Source organism: Scomber scombrus, chromosome 4 (genome assembly GCF_963691925.1).
Source record: "Scomber scombrus chromosome 4, fScoSco1.1, whole genome shotgun sequence".
Classification (NCBI taxonomy): Eukaryota; Metazoa; Chordata; class Actinopteri; order Scombriformes; family Scombridae; genus Scomber; species Scomber scombrus.
In genome coordinates this window covers 33,293,877-33,313,696 of record NC_084973.1, presented here as the reverse complement: position 1 = coordinate 33,313,696, position 19,820 = coordinate 33,293,877, and the positions used below count along the sequence as shown (strand labels likewise).

Genomic DNA, 19,820 nt, shown 5'->3' with positions numbered 1-19,820 from the left:
AGGAAGAGGAAGGCGGCGGCTGCCGCTGGTGGGGACCAGGGCCTGCTGCCTGGGGGCAAAACCCGGCGGCCAGTGGCACAGTACGCCTGCAGCAAGTGTAGCCAGCCTAAAAGACTGACCACAGGCCACACTCGCCTGGCTGGGGTGGCGTACTGTGCGGCCGTCGGGGGAAAGACTGTGGAGGAGTGGAAAGAGGAAATGAGGAGGAAAAAAATGGACAAAGAGGAGGGGGAATAATTTATTTTTTAAATTGTTTTTTATTTTTTGTAAATTATAATAATAAAAGAGTTAAATAAACAAATTACGTGTTGTTCTTATTCTTCTTGCTTATTGCTATTGATGCTCCATTATGTTCACCAGTAAGTCTGCAGCTAACTGAGTATTATACAGTGATTTTTATTAAAAAAAAGGGTCACAAATAAGATCAATCAATCAATATATACTTTATTGTCCCTGAAGGGAAATTTGTCTTGGACAGCTGCCGCCATAGTTAAAAAGAACAAAGAAAGTAAAAGTTAAGTTGCACATTTGCATAATAATAACTGATGTAATGATACCCATTGCCTCAATATACACATATTGCACATTCCCACAAACTTCCATACAAGGTAACAGCAAGGGGATTACAACCAATCATAGCAGACAATAATGCACCTCACACTGTTTACAGTCTTATTTATTATTCTAATGGAGGTAGGGACAAATGAAGATAGATAGATGGATACTTTATTGTCATTGCTCTGAGAAAGAAATACAACAAGACTTAGTTCAGCAGCAAAAACTACATTACATTAATCCACCCTATATCAGCCTGAATAATACCAATATAATTCAAAATAATAACCAAAATAATTCATTAGTCATTATTTTGGCAAGAGTAAAGAGTACATCACGCTTGGTTTCATCCTTGCTGCGGCCGGGAATCGAACCGGCTTTCTCAGCTCCACATCACGCAGGAGCAAAATCCCCCAGGAGTAAGCCAGTGTGTGCTCATGTTCCGGTAAGGGGTTAATATAAAACAATAAATCAGGTGTAGTTTAGATGCTCGAGTTGCCGATTCAATGAGCAGCCAGAGGCATCATGGGTAAAATACGCATGTGACGTCACGGACTGGTGACGAAGTTGATTGGACGATGGCCAGCAACGTCACGGCACGTAACTTACCCATAATGCATCTGGCTGCTCACTGAATCGGCAACACGAGCATTTAAACTACACCTGATTTATTGTTTTATATTAACCCCTTACTGGAACATGAGCACACACTGTCTTACTCCTGTACTTGTATTCTACTCGCAATCTTGCGGTCAAAACGCCGTATTTAACCCAAAGCTGGGGTCCCTGAACGCAACACCGTCAGTGACAGGAGCGCGGCCCGGTGCCCGTATAAGAAACGGACCGGATCCTCTCTGTATTCGTGTTACTTCGGTAGCACATATACTAAAATTGGAACGATACAGAGAAGATTAGCATGGCCCCTGCGCAAGGATGACACGCAAATTCGTGAAGCGTTCCTCATTTTCTCACTGATTCTCACTTATTTTTAAAAAAATTTCTCACTTGTAGAATTTACAAACCTGGAAAGGGCGACATCTGGTGGATGCGGTAGAGAAGTGCAGTGCAGTTCTCACCCATCACAGCATCATCATTCATATTTCATTAGTCATATATAAATACAATATTTAATAACACAACCAATACACGTTACCGTTTGTGTTGATAGAAAACTTTCTAATCGTGAGAAGCAGTAAAACAGATGTATTGCATCAGAAACAAACTTTCTTCATCTCCAGGCCCAGACGTGTCTGATGAGCTGTGGAGACAAATAAAAACTGCACCACGACTAAAGTCTTTTATTACATGTACAATGAAAGTCATTCAACTTAAATCTGCATAATTAACATCACACATTAACAGCTTAAAAAGCTCATTAACATCATTAAACTTGATGGTGGAAACAGCTGCAGCTGCTCCAATCCGCCGCTGGGAGGCGCTGTCCGGCCGCTCTGTAGGAGGCGTTCAGGGACGCTGCTGGAGCGTCAGAATCCGGAAAACTTTTATTCTTTATTCACTTATATACTACAAACGTGTTAAAATAATAAAATACAAATGATAAAATACAAACGTGTTAAAATAATAAAATACAAATAATAAAATACAAACATGTCAAAATAATAAAATACATACGATAAAATACAAACATGTTAAAATAATAAAATAAAAAAGATAAAATACAAACATGTCAAAATAATAAAATACAAACAATAAAATACAAACATCTTAAAATAATAAAATACAAACATGTTAAAGAAGAGCGAGAAATAGGAAAGAACCAACAAAATATTAACCATCTAATACTAAAAATAAAAAGGGGGGGGGGGGGGGGGCATATGGAGGACATTTCTAGTCCTCCTCTTTTAAACTAACAAAAACATTTTCACATATTTGCAGAAGAACTAGTAAAATACAAAGGAAGGAAAACATAACGTAGAAAGAAAGGAGAGAAAAGAGAAGAGCGAAAGAGGAGAGATAACCAACAAAATATTAACCATCCAATGCAAAAAATAAAAAAAGGGGAGGGGGGGCATAAGGAGGAACTAAACTGAACCCTGTCCCAGTAAAACCATCAATCACTGACTTCTTCTTTCTGAAGCCACGTGGAGGAGAAAGAAACACCTGCATTAATATGAGAGAGAGAGAGAGGCCGGTGTCCACCAGCGGGTTCGGGTATTGTCGCCACAACAGGCACCGACCACCTTGCGGCCAAAAGACCAGGCGGCCGCCTTGACAATGGAGGCACAGAACATGGCCGACTCGGACTCAATGTCCCTCGACCCCCCCGGCACATGTTCAAAGTTCTCCCGGAGGTGGGAGTTGAAGGTCTCTCTGACAGGAGACTCTGCCAGACGTTCCCAGCAGACCCTCACAATGCGTTTGGGTCTGCCAGGTCTGACCGGCATCCTCCCCCACCATCGGAACCAACTCACCACCAGGTGGTGATCAGTTGACAGCTCCGCCCCTCTCTTTGCCCGAGTGTCCAAGACATGCGGCCGCAATACGACACGACTACAAAGTCATTCATCGAACTGCGGCCTAGTGTGTCCTGGTGCCAAGTGCACATATGGACACCCTTATGCTTGAACATGGTGTTCGTTATGGACAATCTATGACGAGAACAGAACACCGCCTGGGTTCAGATCGGGGGGGCCGTTCCTCCCAATCACACCCTTCCGGGTGTCACTGTTGCTGCCAACGTGAGCGTTGAAGTCCCCCAGCAGGGCGAGGGAATCCCCAGAGGGAGCACTCTTCAGCACCCCCTCTAAGGAGTCCAAAAAGGGTGGATACTCTGAACTGCTGTTTGCACCATAGGCACAAACAACAGTCAGGATCCGTCCCCCCACCCGAAGGCGGAGGGAGGCTACCCTCTCGTCCACCGGGGTAAACTCCAACATACAGGCACAAAGCCGGGGGGCAATAAGTATTGCCACCCCTGCCCGGCGCCTTTCATCCGTGGCAACTCCAGAGTGGAAGAGAGTGGGTCATTGGGACACGCAAACCCCTCCACCACGATAAGGTAGTAGCTCAGGGAGGAGGACATTTCTAGTCCTCCTCTTTTAAACTAACAAAAACATGTTCTCATATTTGCAGAAGAACTAGTGAATCACACAAAGAGCCGCTCAGAGGTTAAACACTAAAATCATCAAGAACAAACCAGAGTTACAACAGTTAGTGAATAATAAAATACAAAGGAAGGAAAACATAAGAACGTAGAAAGAAAGGAGAGAAAGAGAAGAAATAACCAACAAAATATTAACCATCCAATGCAAAAAGTAAATAAAAAAAAGGAGGGAGGGGGGGGGGGACATAAGGAGGAACTAAACTGAACCCTGTCCCAGTAAAACCATCATCACTGACTTCTTCTTTCTGAAGCCACGTGGAGGAGAAAGAAACACCTGCATTAATATGAGAGAGAGAGGGAGAGAGAGGCCGGTGTCCACCAGCGGGTTCGGGTATTGCCGCCACGACAGGCACCGACCACCTTGCGGCCAAAAGACCAGTCGGCCTCCCCGACAATGGAGGCACAGAACATGGCCGACTCGGACTCAATGTCCCTCACCGCCCCCGGCACATGTTCAAAGTTCTCCCGGAGGTGGGAGTTGAAGGTCTCTCTGACAGGAGACTGCCAGACGTTCCCAGCAGACCCTCACAATGCGTTTGGGTCTGCCAGGTCTGACCGGCATCCTCCCCCACCATCGGAACCAACTCACCACCAGGTGGTGATCAGTTGACAGCTCCGCCCCTCTCTTTGCCCGAGTGTCCAAGACATGCGGCCGCAAGTCCGACAACACGACTACAAAGTCATTCATCGAACTGCAGCCTAAGGTGTCCTAGTGCCAAGCGCACATGCGGACACCCTTATGCTTGAACATGGTGTTCGTTATGGACAATCTGTGACGAGCACAGAAGTCCAATAAGAGAACACCGCTCGGGTTCAGATTGGGGGGGTGTTCCTCCAAATCACACTGTTGCTGCCAACGTGAGCGATGAAGTCCCCCAGCAGGGCGAGGGAATCCCCAGAGGGAGCACTCTCCAGCACCCCCTCTAAGGAGTCCAAAAAGGGTGGCTACTCTGAACTGCTGTTTGGACCATAGGCACAAACAACAGTCAGGATCCGTCCCCCGTCGCGAAGGCGGAGGGAGGCTACCCTCTCGTCCACCGGGGTAAACTCCAACATACAGGCACAAAGCCCGGCGCCTTTCACCCGTGGCTACTCCAGAGTGGAAGAGAGTGGGTCATTGGGACACGCAAACCCCTCCACCACGATAAGGTAGTAGCTCAGGGAGGAGGACATTTCTAGTCCTCCTCTTTTAAACTAACAAAAACATGTTCTCATATTTGCAGAAGAACTAGTGAAACACACAAAGAGCCGCTCAGAGGTTAAACACTAAAATCATCAAGAACAAACCAGAGTTACAACAGTTAGTGAATAATAAAATACAAAGGAAGGAAAACATAACGTAGAAAGGGAGGAGAGAAAGAAAAAGAAGAGAGAAAAGAGAAGAGATAGAGATACATTGAGAGTAGAGTGAACAAGTTCAATCATTAATATCACACATTAATTCATTAACAGTTTAAAAAGCTCATAAACATCATTAAACGAGAGATGTGAGAGAGAGAGAGAGAGAGAGAGAGAGAGAGAGAGAGAGAGAGGACTGCTGCTGCTCCTCAGGGAGGTGAAGCTCCTCAGAGTCTGGACCTCCTTCCTGTAGCTGGAGACAAAAGTTACAACATTTAGAACAACATGGACTCACATCACACAATGTACAGCTCTACACTAACTGGTGGTGCTGTAGGAGTTTGCTGAAGGCTCAGCAGCTACTCCACCACATGCATGACTATCTACTACACAAGAGATGACTCTGACAGAATTCAAGTTACAATAAAACATTTTCATTTGTCACTTATAATCCTGACTTGTCTCATATGTTGAGCCAGTTTGTGACAATAGTTGTTTTTTTTATGTACACAGGTTTGGTTGATTTTTCAAAAAATAGAAAAATCTCAAAAAACTCAAACTGTTTAAAATGTACGTGATGATCACCAATAATGACATAAAAGTGAAATATATAGTTCAGTACATGCCTAAATAGTCTGTTCTAAAACCTCTAACTTTACTCTGCTTCACTTTATAAGGATCAAACGTGGCAGAGATAATTATCACACATCGTGCTATACTTTGATTTAGAATTTTAGATTCATCTTCATCATTTTAAAGAGATATTCATTGAAAAAGTGTGATTTTTTGTTTTTAGGCAGAAATGAAATCTGTCATTTATACTTATACAAGTGTTCCCTTTATTATGACACCAAAATTATTCAAATAGACCTTGTAGATGCAGAGATAATATATTCATCATTTTAGAGCAGAAACCTAAAAAAAGAGGCTGATGCTTAAGAGGTTAATTAACTACATTAACTATTAATTACTAAACTAACCCAGCTGCTGTAATTGTTTTTATGACTGCATCAAAAAAAAAGACCACACACACAGCTTAGTTTGCCAGATATACAGAAACTATAGTTAATCAGTTACAAAAACATGTGTGCTGTATTGCTTCTTTCTAATAAACACACACACACAAATCCTACCAATTTACAATAATACAGACAGACTCTCACATACACACACACACCAAACGCATTGTCTACATAAACAGAAGTTAATCGTTGTATATTGTTTAATCAGAATCACTTACAACATGTTAGTTTATTTAAATTAAACAATGTTAAATTTTAAGTTAAGTTTGTGGGACAAATCCAGAATAATCACAGCAGACGGCGCTGCCATAAAAAACACCAGAGTATTGATGCATCGCTTCTTTCTCATAACCACAAACCATAAGCCTAGATTCACACACGCATTGTATAACCTACGCACAATGATACATCTGAAGTGGTGTTAAATCCAACAATAATCAGAGCTGAGTAGACGACGCTGCCATAATAAAAACCAGCAATTAACACAGAAATCAATGTTTAGAAAGCAAATAAACACAACTAAGAACAACATATGATTATTTGTAGCTTGCTTTTTACTAAGTTCAGCTCATATATATTAATATTATTTTCTTATTTATATCTTATGTATGCCAATTACCAACAAATAATCAGACTGCAGTCACCAGCTACTAGACTCAGTCACTGAACACAACTCAGCTGCTACACAGATGAAATATGACAAACGTGGACATTAATATTTATAATTAAGTCATTTGTTTAGAAATTAATTGATATTTAGGAGAAATTATAACATAAATCTTGTGAGATGAGTGACAAAAAAGACTAAAATGACATCTCTTGTTTGGACTAGATTTACTTATCTATTAATTTAAAAAGATTAAAATGAGTTTCAAACTAGAATAGTAACAACAGACTGTACAGCAGCTAATTGGGGAAAATAAGAAAATGCCCAATTAATGTGAAAATCTGCTCCTGTAGAAAGTCTATCATATATATTTATTAACCTACAAACACTTACTGATATCGGGTCTGGATTATTACGGGACATTAAAGGTTTTAATAATTTACTGTAACGGAGTTTACACAATAAGTAACTGTTGGTGTTCTGAGCCTGTCCTGCCGTTAATGTCTCGACGCCATTAGTCGGTAACTTCACGTTAACGGAGCTCCTGAAACGGAGCAGTTACAAACACACCGGAGCTTTAAAGAGCTTCTGGAGGATATTTAACACAATGAATAATTATATCATGTTGTTGTATAATTAGTTAAACTGCGTAGTGCAGCGCCGCCATTACAGGCTAAACTACCGTTAGCATAGCAGTGACGTCAAAGGAACGATGAAATAAGGGGAAATGAGACGACGGTGGAAAGGACAATTAAACTCTGAATATGTTTAAACATTAACATCCACATTATTAATCCGTTTCAATCCAAGTTAATTAAAGTTAATATGTGACTTACTGACTCGCTGCTGTCGGTCACACGGTAGACAGAGTACTGACGGTAGACAGGTGAGGCTGATCCTGCTCTCCTATTGGCTGCCGCACGGAGAGAGAGTTCTAGAAGGGAGACAAACGGAGCCTCCTGATTGGCTGCTGCAGATCCAACCCACGGGACCTGAGTCATAGACGTTCATTGGCCAACTGCTCTATGTGTAAAGTGCCTTGAGAAGACTTTGTTACTGACTAAATTAACACTGAAATCAATGTTTAGAAAGCAAATAAACACAACTAAGAACAACATATACTTATTTGTAGCTTGCTTTTTACTAAGTTCAGCTCATATATATTAATATTATTTTCTTATTTATATCTTATGTATGCCAATTACCAACAAATAATCAGACTGCAGTCACCAGCTACTAGACTCAGTCACTGAACACAACTCAGCTGCTACAGAGATGAAATATGACAAATGTGGACATTAATATTTATAATTACATCATTTGTTTAGAAATTAATTGATATTTAGGAGAAATTATAACATAAATCTTGTGAGATGAGTGAAAAAAAAGACTAAAATGACATCTCTTGTTTGGACTAGATTGACTGAAATATGAATTTAAATTAATTTAAAAAGATTAAAATGAGTTTCAAACTAGAATAATAACAACAGACTGTACAGCAGCTAATTGGGGAAAATAAGAAAATGTCCAATTAATGTGAAAATCTGCTCCTGTAGAAAGTCTATCATATATATTTATTAACCTACAAACACTTACTGATATCTGGTCTGGATTATTACGGGACATTAAAGGTTTTAATAATTTACCGTAACGGAGTTTACACAATAAGTAACTGTTGGTGTTCTGAGCCTGTCCTGCCGTTAATGTCTCGACGCCATTAGTCGGTAACTTCACGTTAACGGAGCTCCTGAAACGGAGCAGTTACAAACACACCGGAGCTTTAAAGAGCTTCTGGAGGATATTTAACACAATGAATAATTATATCATGTTGTTGTATAATTAATTAAACTTAAAAAAATAAATAAATAAATAAGAATAATTAAACTGCGTAGTGCAGCGCCGCCATTAGAGGCTAAACTACCGTTAGCATAGCAGTGACGTCAGAGGAACGATGAAATAAGGAGAAATGAGACGACGGTGGAAAGGACAATTGAACTGTGAATATATTTAAACATTAACATCCACATTATTAATCCGTTTCAATCCAAGTTAATTAAAGTTAATATGTGACTTACTGACTCGCTGCTGTCGGTCACACGGTAGACAGAGTACTGACGGTAGACAGGTGAGGCTGATCCTGCTCTCCTATTGGCTGCCGCACGGAGAAAGTTCTAGAAGGGAGACAAACGGAGCCTCCTGATTGGCTGCTGCAGATCCAACCCACGGGACCTGAGTCTTGGACGTTCATTGGCCAACTGCTCTATGTGTAAAGTGCCTTGAGATGACTTCTGTTACTGACTAAATTAACACTGAAATCAATGTTTAGAAAGCAAATAAACACAACTAAGAACAACATATACTTATTTGTAGCTTGCTTTTTACTAAGTTCAGCTCATATATATTAATATTATTTTCTTATTTATATCTTATGTATGCCAATTACCAACAAATAATCAGACTGCAGTCACCAGCTACTAGACTCAGTCACTGAACACAACTCAGCTGCTACAGAGATGAAATATGACAAATGTGGACATTAATATTTATAATTACATCATTTGTTTAGAAATTAATTGATATTTAGGAGAAATTATAACATAAATCTTGTGAGATGAGTGAAAAAAAAGACTAAAATGACATCTCTTGTTTGGACTAGATTGACTGAAATATGAATTTAAATTAATTTAAAAAGATTAAAATGAGTTTCAAACTAGAATAATAACAACAGACTGAACAGCAGCTAATTGGGGAAAATAAGAAAATGTCCAATTAATGTGAAAATCTGCTCCTGTAGAAAGTCTATCATATATATTTATTAACCTACAAACACTTACTGATATCTGGTCTGGATTATTACGGGACATTAAAGGTTTTAATAATTTACCGTAACGGAGTTTACACAATAAGTAACTGTTGGTGTTCTGAGCCTGTCCTGCCGTTAATGTCTCGACGCCATTAGTCGGTAACTTCACGTTAACGGAGCTCCTGAAACGGAGCAGTTACAAACACACCGGAGCTTTAAAGAGCTTCTGGAGGATATTTAACACAATGAATAATTATATCATGTTGTTGTATAATTAGTTAAACTGCGTAGTGCAGCGCCGCCATTACAGGCTAAACTACCGTTAGCATAGCAGTGACGTCAAAGGAACGATGAAATAAGGGGAAATGAGACGACGGTGGAAAGGACAATTAAACTCTGAATATGTTTAAACATTAACATCCACATTATTAATCCGTTTCAATCCAAGTTAATTAAAGTTAATATGTGACTTACTGACTCGCTGCTGTCGGTCACACGGTAGACAGAGTACTGACGGTAGACAGGTGAGGCTGATCCTGCTCTCCTATTGGCTGCCGCACGGAGAAAGTTCTAGAAGGGAGACAAACGGAGCCTCCTGATTGGCTGCTGCAGATCCAACCCACGGGACCTGAGTCTTGGACGTTCATTGGCCAACTGCTCTATGTGTAAAGTGCCTTGAGATGACTTCTGTTACTGACTAAATTAACACTGAAATCAATGTTTAGAAAGCAAATAAACACAACTAAGAACAACATATACTTATTTGTAGCTTGCTTTTTACTAAGTTCAGCTCATATATATTAATATTATTTTCTTATTTATATCTTATGTATGCCAATTACCAACAAATAATCAGACTGCAGTCACCAGCTACTAGACTCAGTCACTGAACACAACTCAGCTGCTACAGAGATGAAATATGACAAACCTTGGCATTAATATTTATAATTACATCATATTTAATATTTTACCGTAACGGAGTTTACACAATAAGTAACTGTTGGTGTTCTGAGCCTGTCCTGCCGTTAATGTCTCGACGCCATTAGTCGGTAACTTCACGTTAACGGAGCTCCTGAAACGGAGCAGTTACAAACACACCGGAGCTTTAAAATGCTTCTGGAGGATATTTAACACAATGAATAATTATATCATGTTGTTGTATAATTAATTAAACTTAAAAAAATAAAAAAATAAATAAGAATAATTAAACTGCGTAGTGCAGCGCCGCCATTAGAGGCTAAACTACCGTTAGCATAGCAGTGACGTCAGAGGAACGATGAAATAAGGAGAAATGAGACGACGGTGGAAAGGACAATTAAACTCTGAATATGTTTAAACATTAACATCCACATTATTAATCCGTTTCAATCCAAGTTAATTAAAGTTAATATGTGACTTACTGACTCGCTGCTGTCGGTCACACGGTAGACAGAGTACTGACGGTAGACAGGTGAGGTTGATCCTGCTCTCCTATTGGCTGCCGCACGGAGAGAGAGTTCTAGAAGGGAGACAAACAGAGCCTCCTGATTGGCTGCTGCAGATCCAACCCCACGGGACCTGAGTCATAGACGTTCATTGGCCAACTGCTCTATGTGTAAAGTGCCTTGAGATGACTTCTGTTACTGACTAAATTAACACTGAAATCAATGTTTAGAAAGCAAATAAACACAACTAAGAACAACATATGCTTATTTGTAGCTTGCTTTTTACTAAGTTCAGCTCATATATATTAATATTATTGTCTTATTTATATCCTATGTATGCCAATTACCAACAAATAATCAGACTGCAGTCACCAGCTACTAGACTCAGTCACTGAACACAACTCAGCTGCTACAGAGATGAAATATGACAAACCTGGACATTAATATTTATAATTACATCATTTGTTTAGAAATTAATTGATATTTAGGAGAAATTATAACATAAATCTTGTGAGATGAGTGACAAAAAAGACTAAAATGACATCTCTTGGTTGGACTAGATTGACTGAAATATTAATTTAAATTAATTTAAAAAGATTAAAATGAGTTTCAAACTAGAATAATAACAACAGACTGTACAGCAGCTAATTGGAGAAAATAAGAAAATGTCCAATTAATGTGAAAATCTGCTCCAGTAGAAAGTCTATTATATATATTTGAGGAGTTTGGTTCCAAAACGCTATAAATCCATTTTGATCAATCTGAGTAAAAATGTGTTTTCTTTAACAAGAAAGTGGCATGATGAAAACCCCTATTATCTGTTCCAAACTTTCACATAGCATCTTGAGGTTGTAATAACATTACACATTCAAATCCAGATTTTGATTTTCAAAGATTTATTTTAAAAAGTGATTATTTCCCCCCAAAATGCGATAAATCAATTTCATCAATATAAAAGTTACTTTTCATATTGAAACTGTGCAAAATACACAACAAAGTAAGTTGATCTACATATGACAACATCTGAACTTGGTCAATAATAATCTTATATATGGGCACTGGGCCAAAAATACATCAATCAGTCATCGATCCCAAAACGTATTCAACTTGTCATCTTGTTAATGCTTTACATTCATTACAACAATAAAACATTACATTACAAAAGTGCAAAATTCCATCATGAACAACAATACATTAGACCACAGAAATTCCAAAATCACATTCCTCTTACTTGCAACTACCAAAAGTGCATTCATCTTTGCCATGTTACATTCATTAAGTTGACTAGTGCTGCACATTGTAGTAACAAAAACAATGTTACTTTGTCATATTAAGAACACTGTAAACAAGAAAGATTCACATATTAGTGCATCAATATTACAACATCTTGTAGGCCTAAAAATGATTTGCACATGACAATACCTCTTGTAGGGACTACAGAAAATTACAATCATATTTAAGACAGTTAATTCATTGTCTTGTGCATACTATAAATACATTGAATAATATAACAATATTTCTGTGCAGAATTGTTAAAAAAGAACTGTAAAGAAGATTGAGAAGTGATTTGTGCAAAATAGAACTGTGTAAAAACATTCAACTTATCATTAAGAAAAAGCTGGCACAGTGAGCAGCTACTCTTCATGACTGAGAGGGTGCATCATCATAGGAGGCACGCACATGGTCACTCACACCTATTTGAGAGAGCAAGTTGAACACATCCTTCTCTTTTGCTTCTCTGACTGTGCTTTCATTGGGAAGCTGACTTGGCTTCTTTCCTCTCTTCAGTACAGAGTGGTAGCAGTATTCGCTGCTGTACACAGCCTTGAATCCCAGTGCATCATTCCTCACTTCCAGCATCCTTGCTCTGCATCATGATCTTGCTGGTCGAATAGCTCGTGCATTCTTTTCACGCTGAGGTCACTGGGTAGGTATTTCCTGCCAGGTGCTCCCCTTCTTCCATAATGGCTAGCCCTACATGTAAATGTTTTGATGTGATCCATCACGAGCTGCTTCTTTGCCTCATTTTCTGCCACCTTACGAGCACCGCCCCTGAGTTCTGGTCTGGCTGTAGCGTTGAGTGCATAATACTTTGCCACTCAAGATACACGATCTTTGCCAATACCTGCAATAGTTTGTTTGTAATTTGTTTTTACACGACTATGTATGAATTTATTTATCTACACTGTTCATTCCATCATTTATTCATTCACAGACAACTAAATGCTAAATGCAAACTTATGTAATCCTATGTACAGTCCTGTGAAAAGATTAAATATTCACTTCTTTATTAAAATTTGGATTATTCTGATGTTTATTTTGACTTTCAGGCTATTTCAAGTTTTCTGATGGAAAAATATTCAGCAGAGCTCATCACTAAATGTACAATTTATATCTTTATTTGCGAACTCCTCTGAGTTGTTATGACTGTTTATAAATCTTTAGCAGACCGGAGCCTACCCATAACATTTTCACCCTAAACATTTAAAGCTGCGAGTGAAGTTAATATATATAAAAGTGAATACATTTATCAAACAGGTGCTTGCTGAGGAGTTTGTGGATGCAGGTGAGGAAGGCAGCTAACCTGAAAGGGCAGCGGCCTTTGCCCTGTGGTACTTTCGGGAGGGTCTGGTGAAACGTGAAACCGAAACGTTCGCGATTTCACGGGGGGGGGGGGGGGGGGGGGGGTGGGTATTGAGACCAACCACAACAGACAAGACTGCTTGGTGAATAGATGAGTGAATTATCTCTTGAACATTTGACTGATCAGACACATTTGCGTTGTGAGTTAGCTGTGCTCTGCCGGCTAACGTTAGCTTACAACAAAGGCTAACAACCATCTCAATCCTGTCGAGCAGCACAAACACGTTGCATCTGCAACAGCTGTACAAACGCTAGTCTGCCATCGTTGTTGTTGCTTCTTCTTTGTATTATTGTTGCTTCGAAGTTGGCGTGAGTCTTTACGGGAAAGCAGTGAAGTAAATGACGTATACGGTGACGTAATGACGTGGCTCCCTAACCACCGAGCAGTGGGAAAGCAAACTGGTTCTCAGCACCAGCACTGGAACTGCTTTGGTGTGAAAGGGGTATCATTAACATGTAGATCAGGATACAGAACCAACATGTTTCATTGAGGTGTATCTACACTGAGAGCAGAGGTACTTCATCATGAAGTGAGTTCAGAGCAGAATCTGAGACCTTCACTGCTGCTCAGGTGGATCTGACTGAGGTTCACACAGCTGCTCCCAATCTGCTGATCTAAGCTACTAAACACACCTGCTGCTGAATATCCAGATCCAACCTCTCTGCATTTCACTGCTGTATAGGACACGCCCCATTTTCAAAAATTCTTTCTCTCATTTCCCTGCAAAATGCGATACATCTGCTCAACCAATCACAGCGCACCATTCCTTGTAGTGTAGTACAGAAACTGTTATAAAAATCACGTTTCCTTTTTTTTTTCCTGGCGTGGCAGCAATACGCTGCCGTAAAAAAATATACAATTTCTATCAATTTTACAGTGAAACTGATTCCAATATTATCACTTTCATTAAAACATTAATGGTTTACAACTCAGATTTATTTGACTCATTACAGATGGCCAGTTGTACTACTTGAGGTACAAAGGCCCGCCTCAGTCCCTTAAGGCAGAAGTGCTATGTGGGCAAGAGGAGGCTAACGAAGTGTTAGTGGACTTTCATGCCAGCAGCATAGGTGCACACTGTGGGCAGAAGAAGACCCGAAACGCCATTTCTAGAAGATTTTACTGGCCTGTCATGTCAGAGGACATAAATCAGTGGGTCAGTATGAACCAATGTTTCCAATCACAAAACATTCCCTTTATTTTATAAGTGTCTGTTAATGCTATACACTCTAAACATTTACATGATGTAAAATGAAAACGTGTTTTTATGGCATTATAAATCACACAGATTGAGAACATTGTAATACTTTGTTCATTGGTTGTTGTTATCAGGTGAAGCAGTGTACTGCATGCCAGGTCAGCAGCGTTGTAACCAAGCAGGAGGAATACACACCAATAAAGGTAAGAAAGAAAGAATTTAAAAACACTTGTTTTTGTTTCATCTTTTCCTTTTAGACAAAAATGAATAATTAACAGTAATTTCACAGGAAATATGAAACACATTTAATGAGTTATCTTGTCTTTGTTATAGGTCAGCACACCATTGGAACTTGTTGGGATGGACCTAATTGGAAAACTAAAAACAAGCACAACAGGCAATCAGTACATCTGCGTACTGATTGGCTATCTGACAGAGTGGCCCCAGGCACACGCCATAAAAAACTAAACCACAGAGGAAGTGACCCAATGCATCAAGTTTTTTTACCAGTTCGAATGTCCCAAGCGGATATTAACTGATCAAGGCCGTTTGTTAACGAAGTATGTATGAAGAACTACTGACATGAAATAAATATACATAACGAACATCTATTGCAAACATAATTTTGGAAATGGCTTATTTAACTCTAAAATAAATGTTCGGATATCATAGTCACATCTTATTCCATCTATGCATTTTTTCCATTCACTGTCTTTATTAATACAGATGAATCAAAAGGTCTGCAACATGTTGGGGATTAAAAGAAGCCTTTGTTCATCCTACCATCCGCAGACCACTGGGCTGGTGGAGAGAATGAATGGGACCATCCAGAGGTATGTCTATTTTAACATGTAGAAATCATTTTGAACTTCATATTAAAAAAACAAACATATAAAAGACTTAAAAATGTATTGAGAAGTGCTCTATTATTTTTCTTTTTTTCTAGGGCACTGTCCAAATTGGTTCCGGGAAAGGCCCGAAAATTGGGACATGTATTTGGATGCAGTCACGTTTGGCCTGAGAACTAAGTGCCAAATGACCAAATACTCACCGTTTTATTTAATGTTTGGTAGAGAGGCGAGGTACCCCTCCCAAATACCTGATGAGTACAGGGTGAGTTGCACTTTGTATATAGAATAAACCATCTAAACACTTTGTGTATTAGTGCTTTAATTTAATTTTGAATTTTTGTATAGGTGGATAGCAGTGTAGAGGACAACCTGTCTGTTGAGGAGGTTACAGAGGGCGTCCTCATGATGATGCACTTCAGAGTGCAATCCAAAACAATAAACCTCCAAAATAATCAAAAGGAAAAAAACCTACTCCTCACTTAAAGGTGGGGATGAAGGTTCTGAGGAAGAATGTGAGGAGCCAGCAGAGGGAAGCGGGTAAACTGGATCCCACTGACCATGGACCCTACAACATGTTGGCCATACAAGGCAAAAGTGTCGATCTTCTGGACAGCCAAAAATAAATACTGATCACTTGGTTGCTTTCACGGAGGAACACAAACTCATCCCACCCACCACCTCCTCCTCTACCGTCCCAGCGTGATAGTTTCACGTTATAACATGATACTGATCCATTTTTTTCCTGGCGTGGCAGCAACACGCTGCCTTATGTTTTAATCTAAACTTCATTCAATTAAAAAAGTATGTACAATAAAATTAAACATTAAAAAAAAAAAAATGTTGATCAGAATCCAAAATCAGGCGGAGGTACCTAGTTTTAAAACCATTTGAGCGTGTGCACCTTTTTATATATTTTAAGACATTTTAAGACTGTTTAGTATCCGTAGGGACTCTGCTGTAATTGGTGGGTCAAATACAAACAGGTGTATTTAAACTGGACTATTTATGATGCCCAGCGTAAAGGGTACATTAAACTCACCTTGCACTTCACAGCTCTGCCTTTCGGTGAAAATTACTTTGGTGGGTTATTGAAATACTAAGCGGGAAAGTTCCATCCTTTTTGAAAGAGAGTATCTGCTCAAACAGAGTGGGATCCATAGCGACAACAACTTGTACAGATAAAACTCTGAAGTGTCAGGTTACAAAAAAGTTACACATCAAATTCTGCAAGCGTCACTTGTGCGCATTGGACGTTAATGTCTCGACGCCATTAGTCGGTAACTTCACGTTAAGCTTTAAAGAGCTTCTGGAGGATATTTAACACAATGAATAATTAATCGTGTTGTTATATAATTAATTAAACTGCGCAGCGCAGCCATTACAGGCTAAACTACCGTTAGCATAGCAGTGACGTCAGAAGAACGATGAAATAAAGATAAATTAGACGAAGGCGGAAAAAGGACAATTAAACTCTGAATACGTTTAAATGCTCATATTAGGAGTGTTTTTACTTCTCTTCATAGTCAATATCCCAACTCCTTTCATCGTTGCAGTGATGTTTCCTAACATCAGTAGGAATGTCTGGACTGAATTTAACACATTTTTTGTCCCCAATAAAGTTAAAGAAGTTCATATTAAACTCTGCATTGATACTATCCCTGCAAGTTTAGACCTGATGTGTCACCTTTATGTTCCTTCTGCAAAGAAGAGGTGGAGACTTTTTATCATTTATAATTATAATAATTATAGTTATGGATGTCCACATTCTTCTAATTTTTGGACTCAAATATCTTTATTAATTTGGGAGTCTCAGAGAGTCTTGGTCACCATTACAGAAAGTAATGTCTTTTTTTCTTCAGTTTATCCCAAATGAAATTTAGTTTCATGTGGATCTTAAGATTTATGATTCTGTACGTAAAGTACCTAAAAACAAAAAAGCTTTCAAGACATCCAGCCTACTAAAAGATATTGTAGAACATACTGCCGGATAAAATATTGCTCCTGCTATCTATTTTATTCATTTGTTTAATTTTTTTGATGTATTATTTATTTACTTTATATGTTAGTTTTTATATAATTTGCATTTTTGGTCCGATTGTGTTTTTTATGTGATATATATATATATATACTGTACTTTCAAGGTTGATACAATTGTTTGTTTTGTATTTTGTCTTAAAGATTTAAATAAAGTTTGAAAAAAAAAAAGACAACGCGCATGTGCGGAAATGTGTTTGTGTATTAATACTTCCCCGGTTACATACAGATGCACAAACTTGTGTTGAACTTCTATAGTTTCTATACTTTGTGCAGACTCGCATCCAACTGCTGAAACGTGTATGAAATACATCTATCCAACATATAACAGTAGTTTGTCCAAGTGGTGTTGCCTTAAGTAGCTGTCCAAGATGGCCGACAATGGCGGACACTACAGCGCATGTGTGACTCACATCGGGTAGCGACAAGGTGAAACAAACGGAGCCTCTGATTGGCTGCTGCAGATCCAACCCACGGGACCTGAGTCGTGGACGTTCATTGGCCAGCTGCTCTAAGTGTAAAGTGCCTTGAGATGACTTCTGTTGGGAGTTTAGATGATTTTAGGAAAAGCAGGATCTAAGTTAGGTTTGTTTAATATCTGCTGAATAGTAGCATGTTTAAAATAAGAAGGATTGACAATAGCTAATATAGCAGAGCCAATAATTCATTAATAATAAAATAAAAATTAATATTTTTTGCTAATCAAACTCATCAGATTATGTAAACTGATCAGTTCAAAAGAGTCAAGAATAAAACAAACTGATCTCACAGAAACACGTGAAATGGCCTCAACCTGTTAACGCGGGATAACGTGTTGGCACGTAAAGTGTAAATGTTACGTGTCTGTACCACGAAAACTAAACCAATGTAAAGTCACTGAGGATCCTTTGTTGTGGTGGACACACAACTTCCCTGGTTCAACACCGTCACGCAGTGTTTAATATTGTTTTATAGTAGAAATGTTTATTTTGTTATTTCAAATAATCATTTCACTTAATTTGCATTAAATAAGATTTTCTTGTTGTCTAAAGAACATTAAGGCATCGTACACATGTAGCCAGTATCTGGACAAACAGATATTTTCATGCATTTCTGCCTTTCATCCACACGAAAACACGTTTTAGGTAACTGAAAACGATTATTTCTGAACACTCTGGCCAAAGAGGAGATTTGGGGAAACTCTGTTTTCGCGTCTGCGTGAACAGGAGAAAACTGAGTTTTAGGCTGTTTACACGGAAACGATCTTTTGGGGGAAAGCTGCGTGCATACGGTGACGCAAAAGTTTGTGGAATTCAATGTTGTATGCAGGCCAGAACCTTCCCTCTACTTCTCTCCCTAGTGGCACCAAATGGAAAACTAAAACCAAAACATGGCTTAGAGAAGCGAACACGGACTCCACTTCTCCCCTCCTCTGTCATTGTCGGCCCCGCTGCAGCAGACAGGGATCAGGTACGTGACGTCACATGGAAGAGCGTCTGTTACCTAGGTTACAGCTAGCGTCTGTTACCTAGGTTACAGCTTCAGACCGCAGCAGAAACCCTGATGCATTTAAGTCCGCCTTTTGTGTTTTTACCCTTTTAGACGGGAACGAGACGGTGGAGCGTTTTTAAGATTTCCACTCTGGAGGCTGGTTTCACTTTTTTGCGTTTTTAAGCCTCAGAAACGCCGTCACCGTCTTTTTTACCCGCAAGAGTTGTCGTGCAAACAGGGCCTTAGGTTCCCGAACATCACAGTATGCGACAGAATATGCATCAACGTCAGGTGTGTGACCTTTGTTTAGGCTTCATGCAGTGTGTTTATACAGGTTCATGTAGATGTAAATGATGTTAATATTGAAAACGGTACGTGTATACATGGTCTAAGTTGTGTGTGATACAATTAATATTTTGGTGTAAAGAGGTTTAATTATTACAGATGGATTTTTCCCTTTACGTCAGTGGTCTCCATCCCTGCTCCTGGAGAGCTACTGCCCTGCATGTTTTAGGTATCTCCTCACTCTAACTCGTTATCAAGCAGCTGAGGCTCGTCAAAGGGCTTGATAACGAGTTGATTATTAGAATCAGGTGTGTTAGAGTGAGGAGATACCTAAAACATGCAGGGCAATAGCTCTCCAGGAGCAGGGTTCGAGACCACTGTTTTACGTTTTATAAACACACACACACACTAGTATTACTAGTTGTTCAAATCTTTAATTTTTATCACTGAAAGTTTGGTTTTTAC

At 39.2% G+C, this 19,820-nt stretch overlaps 1 protein-coding gene and 1 non-coding gene across 2 annotated transcripts in view; both read left to right on the top strand.

Moving 5' to 3' along the window:
- Positions 1-19,820, top strand: part of LOC133979436 (uncharacterized) — a 1,726,912-nt gene that overhangs the window by 791,670 nt on the left and 915,422 nt on the right. The window lies entirely within an intron of this gene.
- LOC133979848 (U6 spliceosomal RNA) lies at positions 1,418-1,523 on the top strand. The gene has a single exon (XR_009925129.1). It is a non-coding gene; the product is annotated as a U6 spliceosomal RNA (small nuclear RNA).